Source organism: Coenobita brevimanus, chromosome 84 (genome assembly GCF_032717465.1).
Source record: "Coenobita brevimanus isolate Jiangsu-jjx chromosome 84, ASM3271746v2, whole genome shotgun sequence".
In the NCBI taxonomy this organism is placed as follows: domain Eukaryota; kingdom Metazoa; phylum Arthropoda; class Malacostraca; order Decapoda; family Coenobitidae; genus Coenobita; species Coenobita brevimanus.
Genome location: NC_137037.1, coordinates 26,920,901 through 26,933,719, shown reverse-complemented (window position 1 = coordinate 26,933,719; position 12,819 = coordinate 26,920,901).

Sequence of the window (12,819 nt, the reverse complement as noted above, 5' to 3'; positions counted from 1 at the left end):
CAATTTGATAATCATCACTTCCAAAATTTTCTCAGTTGATCCTAAGGTAGTTTTTCCCACAGCCCGTGCACATTTACTGAGATAATTTATATTTATCTATTGCCAGACACCTTAATCCTTTATACGGGGTGGCCACAAGCAAATCGCCTCCACGTCACCCTGTCCCCTGCCATTTTACTGCCCTGCTTCCAGTTCACACCCCCCTTTCTCATATACCTCTCCACTCCATCCCTCCATCTCATCCTTAGCCTTCCACTCCCTCTCTCCCCCTCCAGCTCAATCACATACACTCTCCTCGCCAGTCTCTCACTCATCATCCTCTCTACATGGCCATACCACCTCAGTGTGTTCCTCCTAACGCTTCCTATCACATCCACATCCACACCACAACGCTCCTTCACATCCTCATTTGTCAGTCTGTCTCTCCATGTGACTTCACAGGCTCCTCTCAAATAACTCATTTCCACTGCTCTCACTCTTGACTTGTGTCCCTCCAACAACGTCCAAGCTTCACTTCCATACGTTAAAGTTGGTATCACAATACTATCATATAATAACTTTTTCACTTCCATGCTCACTTCCCTGTTTCTTATCACTGCCTTCAAGGAACCAGCAACTTTTCTTCCTTGTTGTACCCTTTCAAGCATTTCATCCTCCAAACTTCCATCCTTACTCATCACACTACCCAAGTACTAAAACGTACTCACATTTTCGATTTCCTCATCATCCAACTTCACTGTACACTCACTGACTTCACCTCTCTCAAAGACCATAACTTTACCCTTCCCTACATTCATCTTTAAATTCCGCTTCTTACACACTCTCCCAAACTCATCCACCACGCCTTGCAGCTCCCCTTCGTCTTAACTTAACAATCACTGCCTTCAAGGAACCAGCAACCTTTCTTCCTTGTTGTACCCTTTCAAGCACTTCACCCTCCAAACTTCCATCCTTACTCATCATACTACCCAAGTACTTAAACGTACTCACAATTTCGATTTCCTCATCATCCAACCTCGCTGTACATTCACTGACTTCACCTCTCTCAAAGACCAGAACTTTACTCTTCCCTACATTCACCTTTAAATTCCGTTTCTTACACTCTCCCAAACTCATCCACCAATTGCAGCTCCCCTTCGTCTTCACTTAACAACACAGTATCATCCGCAAACAACAGTACAGGGAGTTTCCAAAAACTGCCCTCTCTCATTAAGATCACTCCAACATCCACTGTCCTACCTTATATCTCTTCTAAAACCCCATCCATATACAGATTGAACAACCATGGAGACATGACACATCCCTGTTTCAACCCAACCCATCCATTTACAGATTGAACAACCATGGAGACATGACACATCCCTGTTTCAACCCAACCTTCAAATAGAAAAACTCACTTAGTTCACTATCCACACGCAATGCAACCTTAGCACCCTCATACATACTCTTCACAGCACTCAGCAACTTCCCATCTACTCCATATATTCTTGATACTTTCCACAATCCTTGTCTATCCACCCTGTCAAATGCTTTCTTCAAATCCATGAAGGCCGCATACAACTTCTTTCCCTTCTCTAGACACTTTTCCACTAAAGATCTAAGAATGAGTATCTGATCTACACAATCTCTTCCCTTCCTAGAGCCTCCCTGTTGTTCTCCAACTAATTCCTCTGTTATTTCCCTAACTCTGTCACTAAGTATCCTATGGTATACTTTTCCTATTACACTAAGAAGACAAATGCCCCTGTGATTACCACACGCTTCTTTTTCCCCTTTCCTTTGTACAAGTGAATAATTATACCTGTCTTCCAATCATCCGGGACTTTAACTTCCTCTCAGGCCAATCTGCACATCTTCCACATCCGTTCTACTACTATCTCTCCCCCATGCTTCAGCAATACACCACACACTCCATCAATTCTTAGAGATTTCCCCATTTTGACTGTCTTCAGTGTTTCCACAACTTCCATCCTACTGATTTCTTCCTGTCATCTCACCTCCCTCCTTCTCCCAGCCATTTCCTAGCCACTTATACTCGCATTACTTTCAGTCTCCATATTCAACAATTCATTAAAGTATTCTCTCCATCTGCTCACTTTTTCTTCCTTCTCAACGAGTAATCCACCATTTTTATCTTTCACTCCCCTACTAACTTCATTGCCATCCAGTCTTACTCATTTTTACTACATTTGCTTACGTTCCCTCCACTTGACACTCAAATTCCTTCCAAATTCCTCATCCACTTCCTTCTTACTCTCTCTTTCTAATCTTTTCACTTCTCTCTTCCTTTCTACTTATAACTGTCTCTTCCATCTCTCAACTTCTTCCACGCCCCTATTGCTCATCCATTCATTTTATGTTTTCTTCTTTGGGACCACAGCCTGTCTCACCTCTTCATTCCACCATACTGTTCCTTGCACCCTTGGATACTGGAAAAAATTATCGGAAATAACGAATACAGATCGTCCATCTTGTTTTGGTGAATTTATTCGGTATATGAATGAATATTTTATCCATTTTAGATGTATAATATTTGTAGTGTAACTTATGTAAATGTTTATTGTTATTAATTACGATAATTTTGCATATGTACTCAAATGCTTATTCCGACTAAATGAAAACACACCCATGGTAGTTTTGTGTTAAATGTGGTTCAAAGTACTTCTTACTACTAGGATTATATAATAATCTTGTACAACTGATCACTATAGAGGCAGTAAATACCATCCATCCATCGATCCATCCAATCCTATGTTGCCCCATGAGAAGCATAGGAACCCGGGGCTAGGCAAGTTAGTCCTGACATTTAAGATGAGAGTGACCAGCCTCACTCATCCCTGAATAGCATTACATGAGCAATAAAACCCAACCATCCCTTAGATTTAACCTGCACCGGCTCAAACCGATTGGAGTGCCTTAAATACCCACCACGCCACCAGGCGCCATTATCTGGTTGTATGGTTACCACCCAGCATAGTAAATGGTTTCCCGGTGTACAGGAAACCAATTGCCATGTCATTCAATGTTGGGCCACCCGAAAACTGAGTAAAGTTTAGGAGACTTCTAGCTGCATGGTATGAACGTACACTGACCATCCATTCACTCAAAATAGTGCTACTATCAGGTGATGCTGTACTACATAACAAGACAAAGAAACCATTTACTTCAACAAGGGTAGCTGGTATTATTGCCTAGAGTGTCAGTATGGACAGTCAGCCCTGTCAGTGAAAGGTTCCCTTCAAGAGTGTGGGACGAAAGTAAATAAATTAATAAATATGGGTAAGGAGAAGAGGGAAGACTGAAACTGTGATTCCAATGATATCACAGTTTTGACTACTTGGTCACTTATCTCACTTCAGAAGGGAGCTTCTCAATTATTACTGTCTCAAAAGTGTTTGGTGGCAGTGCCAGTGGAGAGCTGTCATCACGTAAACAGACTTAAACTGGCAACAGTGCATCAGTCCTAACCCGACAAAGATCCCTGATCATTGGCAGCTCAGTTGTACAGCCAGTGTAGTCAAACTATAGGGCTGATTGAAGTAATGACCAAGGAGATTCATTTCACTTCATGACTAAGGCTCATCAAATACCAAGCTACTACAACTTCTAATCAACTGGTGAGATTGGCCCAGTTCTGTCAGATGACAACAAAACGGCATAATAAGGTCAGTGGCCATACACACAAACCTGAATCCACCTCATGACTGTCCCTTATAGGTAGTTTCAGTAAAATACCTAAACACTGACCCTACCAGTGCCTCTCTGCTGCATTACAGACTTCAACTCCTGACAATCTTCCCTGCCTAAATCCAGCTTGGCTATAATACATCCAAGTTTTTCACTTCAGCTTGACCAAAACTGCCCTGAATACAAGAAACTATTCTTTGTTCATTTAATAAGCTACGGTAATATGGCCAAAAGAATGATAAAAAAATAAACAAGATTGGCAAGGGAGGCAGATAGCACACAATGCTGTACTTTCCAAAAAAATAATAACATAAATGCCAAAGACTTTTGTGTGTAACTAATAGGTTAAACGTGCTTAGAAGTGTCTGTGTATGCAATAAATTACCAGTACATAATGATAGTCAAGCATAACGTACATATATACATTTATGTGAGATACACTAGCACACGTCTTTCGAGTTATGTAATCAAAAAGATACACAGCAGTCCCTCATTTATCTGGACATAATAGCCAAAGGCATGTCCGGGTAGTGGCAAAATCCGGATAATGAACATTATTCCCTTACCATACCCAGACCCTACCTATACCCAACCTCCAACGTATACGCCTACTTGCACAGTACCCATGCTTAAGTTGGCAGCATTTAGGAGTATCCAAAGTAATGCTAAATACCAAGAAAACCATGCAGAAATAACACTGAAAACCAAAAAACACCCTACCTAAACACTGCTGTATGTACAGTACCCCTCCATATTTTGGTTGTGTTTTCTGGTCATTCTGGCTTATTTTGGCATTAAAACAATATATGGGATTATCCAAAATAATTTTCAACACCAAGAAAACCATGCAAAAACAAAAAAAACACTGAAAACCAAAAAATGCCCTACTTATTCACTACTGTATGTACAGTACCCCTCCTAACTTTGGCACCATTTTCAGGTCAGTTTGCCATATTTAGACATCAAAATACTCATAGGAATATCCAAAGTAATGCTAAACACCACGGAAAACATGAAAAAAAAAAAACGCGCTGAAAACCAAAAAACACCCAACCTATACACTTCTGTATGTACAGTACCCCTCCAACATTGGCACTGTTTTCAAGTCAGTCTACCATTTTTAGACATGAAAACACACATAGGAATATCCAGAGTAATGCTAAACACCAAGAAAACGATGAAAAAAAATGTCAAAATTTTTTTATACACTCCTTTATCTGACGAGTGTTAGTCTAACACGACCTTAAGTAAATTCACTTAAGTCTCTTAGGAGGTTTAGGTGTAATTAATATTGTAACTCATCAGTAATTATTCTTCTTATCTTCTAGCTAATTCCCCCAAGATCTGGCCAAATCATAAAGGTGACTTAACTAGAAAGAGTCGGACAACAGATGACGACGGCCCTGATGTTTCGGTCGGTTGCCTGGGGCATCCAAGCAGCCTTCGGTGCGTATTTTACAGCATGCAACTAGAACGGGCTTTGTTAGCAGAGGGGGCAAATATGGCAAGTATCTTCTCCCTCATAGGATTGTAGAGATGCCAACTATTAATTAATTACAAGGCTAAATACAGTTAAATTCATGATATTTACAAGGTGAATCTAACCTATTTTAACCCTAGATAGGTAATGTGGGGTCTGACAAACCCCAGAGGTTTTCTTTTGCAAGTGGTTTTTATTTTTTTTAATCCAAAAAACTTGTCCTTCCCAGTACTCTCCTGACTCTTGATGATCTTCATGGGAATAGTAGGGTCATTTCTGTATCTGGCTCTAATTTGGCCCTATAGGGTCATTGGGGTTTCTCAGACCCCAGATTACCTAACACGTAACTTGTTTGGGTCTGAGAGACCCCAGATTACCATTTATGTAATATTGTTACCACTTCCTGATATGTATATTGTTTATATCCAGGGCTCCATTTTCAGTATATTTATACTGCAAACATCTGTTAACATGACAATCCATGAAAAAAACTTTTACCTGCACTAGTATCTAACTGCAGTCACTGCAGATGGGAATGGAGTGCTCCTGCTGCCTCCACTGTCAGCGCCTGGTGAGTGCAATTAGATACTAGTGCAGGTAGATTTTTTTTTCATGGGTGGTCATGTTAACAGATGTTTGCAGTATATACTGACTAAAAATGGAGCCCTGGACATAAAAAAAATATGCATATGTGGAAGTGGTAATTGAAGGTAGCCAAAAATACGTAGAAATTTGTACGTGATTTTATACTTTCTCTATTTCCGGTGAAATATTCAATTGCTTTGTTTCTCCATTTCTCAAAAGGAGTTCCCACCATCGGTGATGTGTGGATCACCCACCGTTGGAAGAAGAAACCTTTCAGTTTACATAGTGCAATAAAAAAAAAAATAAAAAAAATAAAAAAAATGGAAGTATTTATTTAAAATTAAGTTTAAAGAAAGCATAGTGAAAAATGGACTTTGTTTCTTCATTAAAATAAAGAAATATGATGTAGTTTCATGTAGAAATAGGGATTTCCAAATAAATGCAGTGTAAGTATTTTTCTTTTATTTTTTAATGTTGGGGTCTGTCAGACCCCACATTACCTAAATATGTTAAGTCAGCATCATTACCTCTATGGTTAATCTTAGTTTTAATTAAAGGAAAGCCAAATATTCCCTTTATCTATGTAAATATGTATTAAACCTCATTAGCTTTTGACGTGAGGGCACGTCACCGTACCATGCATGTGCAGTTAGGTCAGTGGAAAATTCCTAAGTATTTGCATGTATTTACAATATAGTTGTCCACAAAGGTTAAATGCAGTAGCATTAATTTATTAATAATAAGAATTTTTAAAGAGAACGTAATCTCTGAGTTACAAAGCCGCTTGAATTAGTCAGTAGCGCTCTCCAGGTTTTCCTCTGCCTTTAACAGGGATGACTATTTTAAAAGGTAAAGAGCACAACTGCTCTGGGGGGAAATATTTCCCACAGTTTGGAGCCAGGCGAAAGATGATACACTGTATCATGTAACGTGACCCTTAGCCAGGAGTTCTCTCCATATGTCTCGAGAACCCTGTGCTGCGGCCCTTCTATGTCGTGCATCTTGACCCAATTGCTCTCCACCATCCACTGTGTCTGGGGTAGCCATTAGCTCAAGGGGTACCAGTTTATCAATAGTTTTTATATTAGTATGTCCCCTGCAATTAATTTTTACAAGTCTCACCACCCCCTCTGAATCTGGGTGCATGGAGATCACTTTAGTTAATGGCCACTGGGATCTTGGTTGTTCTGTTTTTACTAAGACTACATCTCCTGTGTTTATAACTGACTTGTTGCTGACAGCCTGAGCCCCACAAAATCTTTCTCGTAGGCTCAGAAGATATTCTTCGCTCCAATGTTTATTCCAGGTGTCCAATACCCTTTTGAGACATTGATATCCCTCACGCAGATGTTGCTCTAATTCATTATTTTCTATTGTATGATCATCTACTTCCTCCTGGATATCCACACAAGGCACCGGACGGAGCTTCTTGCCATATGAGCCGGTGTCAATGCCTCAATCGAAACGCTAGTGTCATATAGACAAGTTAAAGATCTATCATTAATCCTAGCCTCAACTTCAGTTTTCACCGTTCTCAACTCATTTCTGGTGATCTTAGTTCTGTGTAAGGTTTTCCTAAGGCAGTTCTTCACAGTACTAATAATTCATATGGCAAATCCATTTTGCTGTGGTGCTCTTGGAGCTATGAACTGCCAGGTATAACTTCGAATTCCGAGCACGAACTTAACCTTTGGGTCATTCATTATATTTAAAAGTAGAGGTGTTGCTTCAACGAAATTGGTTCCATTGTCGCTTATTAACCCTTTTAGATTTTCGGCCCTCCACCGATTGTGTCTGTGCCAGATTCAGCCTGGTGCACATAGAGTGCACTGTTGTGGAGCGATTTTTGTACTTAATCTGCCACTGTACACTAATTTTTTATGGTAGACTGATGAATGTCGTACCGTTTTAAAGCTGAATAGTTCTCTTTATCGTAGTATGGTTGAAAAAAGCAAATACGATACCTAAAAGGCTAATACTATGAGTACAAGTTAGCCAAAAAGGAAAAATCGAACACCCTTCTGTAGAAAAATATTTGTAAAAAATAAAGGATTAGAGTTGCCTGAATTTTAATAGCACCTTGTCAATCTACAGTAAATTCCCATTCTATTGATATCTAGGTTAAGGCAACTTATGTTAGTTTTCACAGAGAAAAACGAAAGTTCTCACTGTCACACAAGCAAATATCCATGCTGGTAATACCGATATTATTCAGGGTAAGAAGCTACTTATTATGCAAATCTATCTGATGTACTGTCATGGTAAAAACAAACAGTTGGAAAAGGATAAACAGAATAGTGTATGTGGAACAAGGCCAGATAGGAAATGAAAAACAAGCAAAAAGAATTTGAGTCATCAGAATCTCAACGGTTGGATTTATGATGACTCAAAATCGCGTCATCGGAATCTCAAAGGGTTAATTTATTAGGACATGACCTTCTAGCTGCAAATCTTCTAAATATGTTCAGGAATGTTTCTGAACTTAAATCTTCTGCCATTTCTAGGTGGACTGTCCTTGTATAGGTGCAAGTAAAGAAACATGTATTCACTAGATGGGGAGTTTCCTCATCCATAACAGTTATAGCCCCTGTGTAATCAACTCCAGTTACTCTGAAGGGCCGACTTACATTTACCCTATTTCTTGGTAAGGCAGGTGGTCCTTGATAGTCATATGGTCGTTGTTCATACCTCCTACATATATTGCAACCTTTGAGATATTTCTTTATCACCTGTCTACCCTTAGGGATCCAATACCTATCTCGGATTCGGGCCAAAGTCTGCAGCAAACCTCTGTGACGAGTCAAATCATGGGTTTCCTTCACAATTAACTGTACAAAATAATCGCTCTTGGGTAATAATATAGGATGTCTAGCTTGGAGAGGCAAATTAGCCTTTTTTATTTGGTCTTGGCATCTAATTAGACCCTTTGCGTCTAAGAACAATCCCAAATCTCATATCAGCTTATTCTTGTTCCCAGTGCCTTGGCCTAAAAGGTCATATATCTCTCCATAATAAATCCTTTATTTTTTTTTCCGCCAATATTTCATGGGATCAAACTTCTGAAACCCCACTTTCTTATAAAAAAATTTAACAACTAATTTAGCAGTGTTAATAAGTTGTTATATTGATGAGAATCTGCTAATATCAGTTACTCCTGGCTCAGGTACTACAGGATCCAAGTTTACCATACTAACCTCAGTAATACTACAGTATACTGTTTCTATTCAGGCCAATCTTTAGTGAGTAACCATTTAGGACCTCCACAAGGTATCCTTGATCAGTCTCTGTACTGTCGAACCTCTCGAGAGCAGATCAGCTGGGTTTTATTTGGAGGATACATGCATAAATTTAAATTTGGAAGACAGCTCTTTAATAATCTTCACTCTATTGCAGACGAAAGGGATTTTACTGTCTTCCTTCCATAGCCAGGAAAGACAAATATCACTGTCAGTCCATATATAGATATCCTCAAACTGAGTATCAAGAGTATTGGTTATATACCTGGCCAATTTACTTCCTGCTTCTATGGAAGCCAATTCCATTTGAAGTAGGGTTCTTCTTTTAATTGGCGCAACTCTGGCTATGGACATAATAATCATACTATCTTCTTCCGTTGTGCAATAAGCTACTGCCCCATATGCCCTTTGGGAAGCGTCACACAATCTGTGTAAGTGTGACTTCTCATTACTGTTTACTTTCCTGGGAATGCATACGCTTGATGTTTTTCCAAACTTCTTTCTAATCTGTTCCCATTATTCCACATATGTCACACCCAATTTAGCATCCCAGTCTAACTTTTCTCGCCAAGCCTCTTGCACTAAACATTTGCCCCTAATAACTGTAGGACTGCCCAGTCCTAATGGGTCAAATAACATGGAGACCTGAGTTAACAAGGACCTCTTGGTGAGAGTGACATCAGAGACCTTAATTGGTTTCAGCCTTTTTTTTTTTTTTATGCGAGGAAGAAGGAACCAAAGGCCATTAGCTCTTGTATCCCAGTTAGGACCCAACACATTTTGAGTTTTGGAAATGTCATTATTTGGATAGTCCTCTTGTATTTTATTCCTCTAAAGCGGTGAATTTGTATTCCAGTTCTGTAACGGCAAATTTGCCTTCCCATATTCGGAACTGGCTACTTCATTAGCCTTCAAAGCTTCCGCCTCAGTATCAGCAACACCTTGCAAATTATCCATGTAAAATGCCTGCCCTATTTCTGGGCATTCGGCATTTCGAAAATGATGCTTTAAAGTGTTGCAAAAGTAGGAAAGGACTTGCATAAGAGCCAAAGAGCACCGATCGGAAACACTAAGTTTTCAATCGACTATCCTCATTTTGAGGGTCTTGAGGCCAGGATGGAGAGCGAGAGACTGACGAGAAGGGTGTATGTGGGTGAGGTGGACGGGGGATAGGGAGGAAGAGGCTGAGGATGAGGTGGAGGGATGGAGTGGAGAGGTATATGAGAGAGGGGTGTGTGAGCTGGGAGCAGCTCGCACCCCCCTCTAATGAATCATCACATCCTCTAATAAAAATCATCTAAAATCTACTAAAGACATTTCTTCTTCCCCATCAGAGAGTGACAGTGATTTTCTACTCATCAGTGACCCAGAGACGTCAGACAAAGAGACTGATTACTCAGATGACTTGGAGTAAGACTTATCAATTGATCTATCCATAAAATTACTAGTACAGTAGTCTCTCATTTATCAAGACGCTCAGTGTCTGGACGTGTTCATTATTCGGATGCTGGACCTTGGCTCTATTAAACCATTATTTGAATTTACTCGTGATTACCTGGACGTAAAAGTCCCCGAGAACTTCGGCCGGCCAGCCGACAAATACAGACATTCGGTATCATATCCACTGGGCTCGAGCCCTGGGATGAAAGTAGTCCGTAACCTACGACCACCTTTCTTTTCTTCTCTACATATAACTCTCTTTTCTATCTCTCAACTTCCTCCACACCCTTGTTACTCATCCACTCACTATATATACTTTCTTCTTTTGATCCATAGCCTGTCTCACTTTTTCATTCCACCATGCTGTTCCCTGCACCCTCTTTCTCCCCACACACCACCTCACATGTTGCACAGATTCTTTTGTGAATATCTTGCACACACCTTCCACGTCTCCCATCTGCTCCAAATCATATTTGTCCAATTGCCCCTCCACATCTCTCTTATTTTCTGCCTTTTTTACATCTTCTTGTAACTTTTTCACCCCCCTGGTAAGAACTACTTCCTCCTGTCCTTCACTTCTTCTATGCCTACACTTCATTTCAACCTTGACTTTCGCCACCACCAAGTGGTGGTCAGAAAGTCCACTCCCCCAACCTCTATATGCTCTTGCATCCACTACACACCTTCTCATCCTTTCATGCACACACACATAATCATTGCCTTCCGATCATTCAGTTCATCACCCACCCTTCTCATCAATCGCCACGCATACCTATGGATCATTTTGTGCCTGAAGAGGGTAGTTACAGTTACCAATCCCCTCCTGGGAAAAATGTCCACTAGAGCACTGTCATTCTCATCCACTTCTGCAGGCACAACCCACTCACCAAGTACTCCATCCACCTTTACATTCCCTACTTTTCCATTCATATCTCCAATAAAAAAAAAACACCCTCTCATTCCTTTCAAACATTTCCATGCACAATTCCACATTTGCCAAGAATTCATTCACTCTGATTCCATGAACTTGCATTGGCGCATACACACACACAATCACCCACATTTTTAGTCCAACTTTCAATCTTACCCACACAATTTTTGAGCAAACTGATCCATACTCTATTATATTGTCCAACTTTCAATCTTACCCACACAATTCTTGAGCAAACTGATTCATACTCTATTATATTCTCCTTCCATCACTTGCACACAACAATACACAGTCCTTGTTTTGTCCTCTCGTTCTCACCCATTCCCACGCATATACCCATCTGTACTCCCATTCTCTCACCCTCTCACCACCCCATTTAGTTTTAGTTACTCTACATACATCCTTTTAGTACTCTCAAGCATCTGGACCATCTCTCTCTCACCTCATCATTTGCACAACCTACATTCCATGACTCAATCCGTACCACGTCCTTTGTTCGGACCTTAGCTGACCTGCTGGTCAGTCCTGGTCCTAGGCATCTTGTTCGTATTTTTAGTTAGTTGTTCTGCGGGAAGGGGCACTAATCCTCCGCCAACCCACTTGTTGTCACGTAGGGAGCATGCGTTGGTTAGTTATAAGGTTACCACCTAGCATTGTACATGATTTTCTGGTTTACAGGAAATCATTTGGCTTGCCACTCAATGCAGAGCTACCCTAAAAACAAAGTACCACTATACTACGTGGGTGGATGATAGGCGCTCCCACCTACCACTGTATCATTATGTACCGGTAATTTATTGCATACACAGACACTTCTAAACCCATTTAATCTATTAGTAACACACAAAAGTCTTTAACATTTATGTTATTAGTTTTTCAGAAAGTACAGCGTTATGTGCTAGCCCCTCCATTCCCAGTCCTGTTTATATTTTATCATTCCTATGGCCATATTAGCTTATTACATGAACAAAGACTAGTTTCTTCTGGCATTTACTGCCTCTGTAGATATCAGTTGTACAGGAGTATTATATAATCTTTGTAGAAAGATGTACTTTGAATCACATTTAACTCAGAACTACCATGGATGTGTTTGTTATTAGTCGGAATAAGCATTTGAGTTTCAAATGCATAATTTGTGGTAATTAAGCACAATGAACATTAACAAACTTGCACTGAAAATATTTTTACACCTAAAAGGAAAAAAATATTCATTCATATACCGCAGAAATTCACCAAAACAAGTTGGACGATCTGTATTCCTTATTTCCGCTAATTTATTCAAATATGCAAATTATTAAATATGTACAATACAAAAACGTCCCAAACAGAAATGGATTCTATGAGAAAAACTACATTCGGATCATCTGAGAAAAGTTTGGTAGTGACGATCATCAAACTGTTATCGGGTTATCCCTCTCTTTATACTGTATCAACCTTATCAAAAATATGATCATAATCAT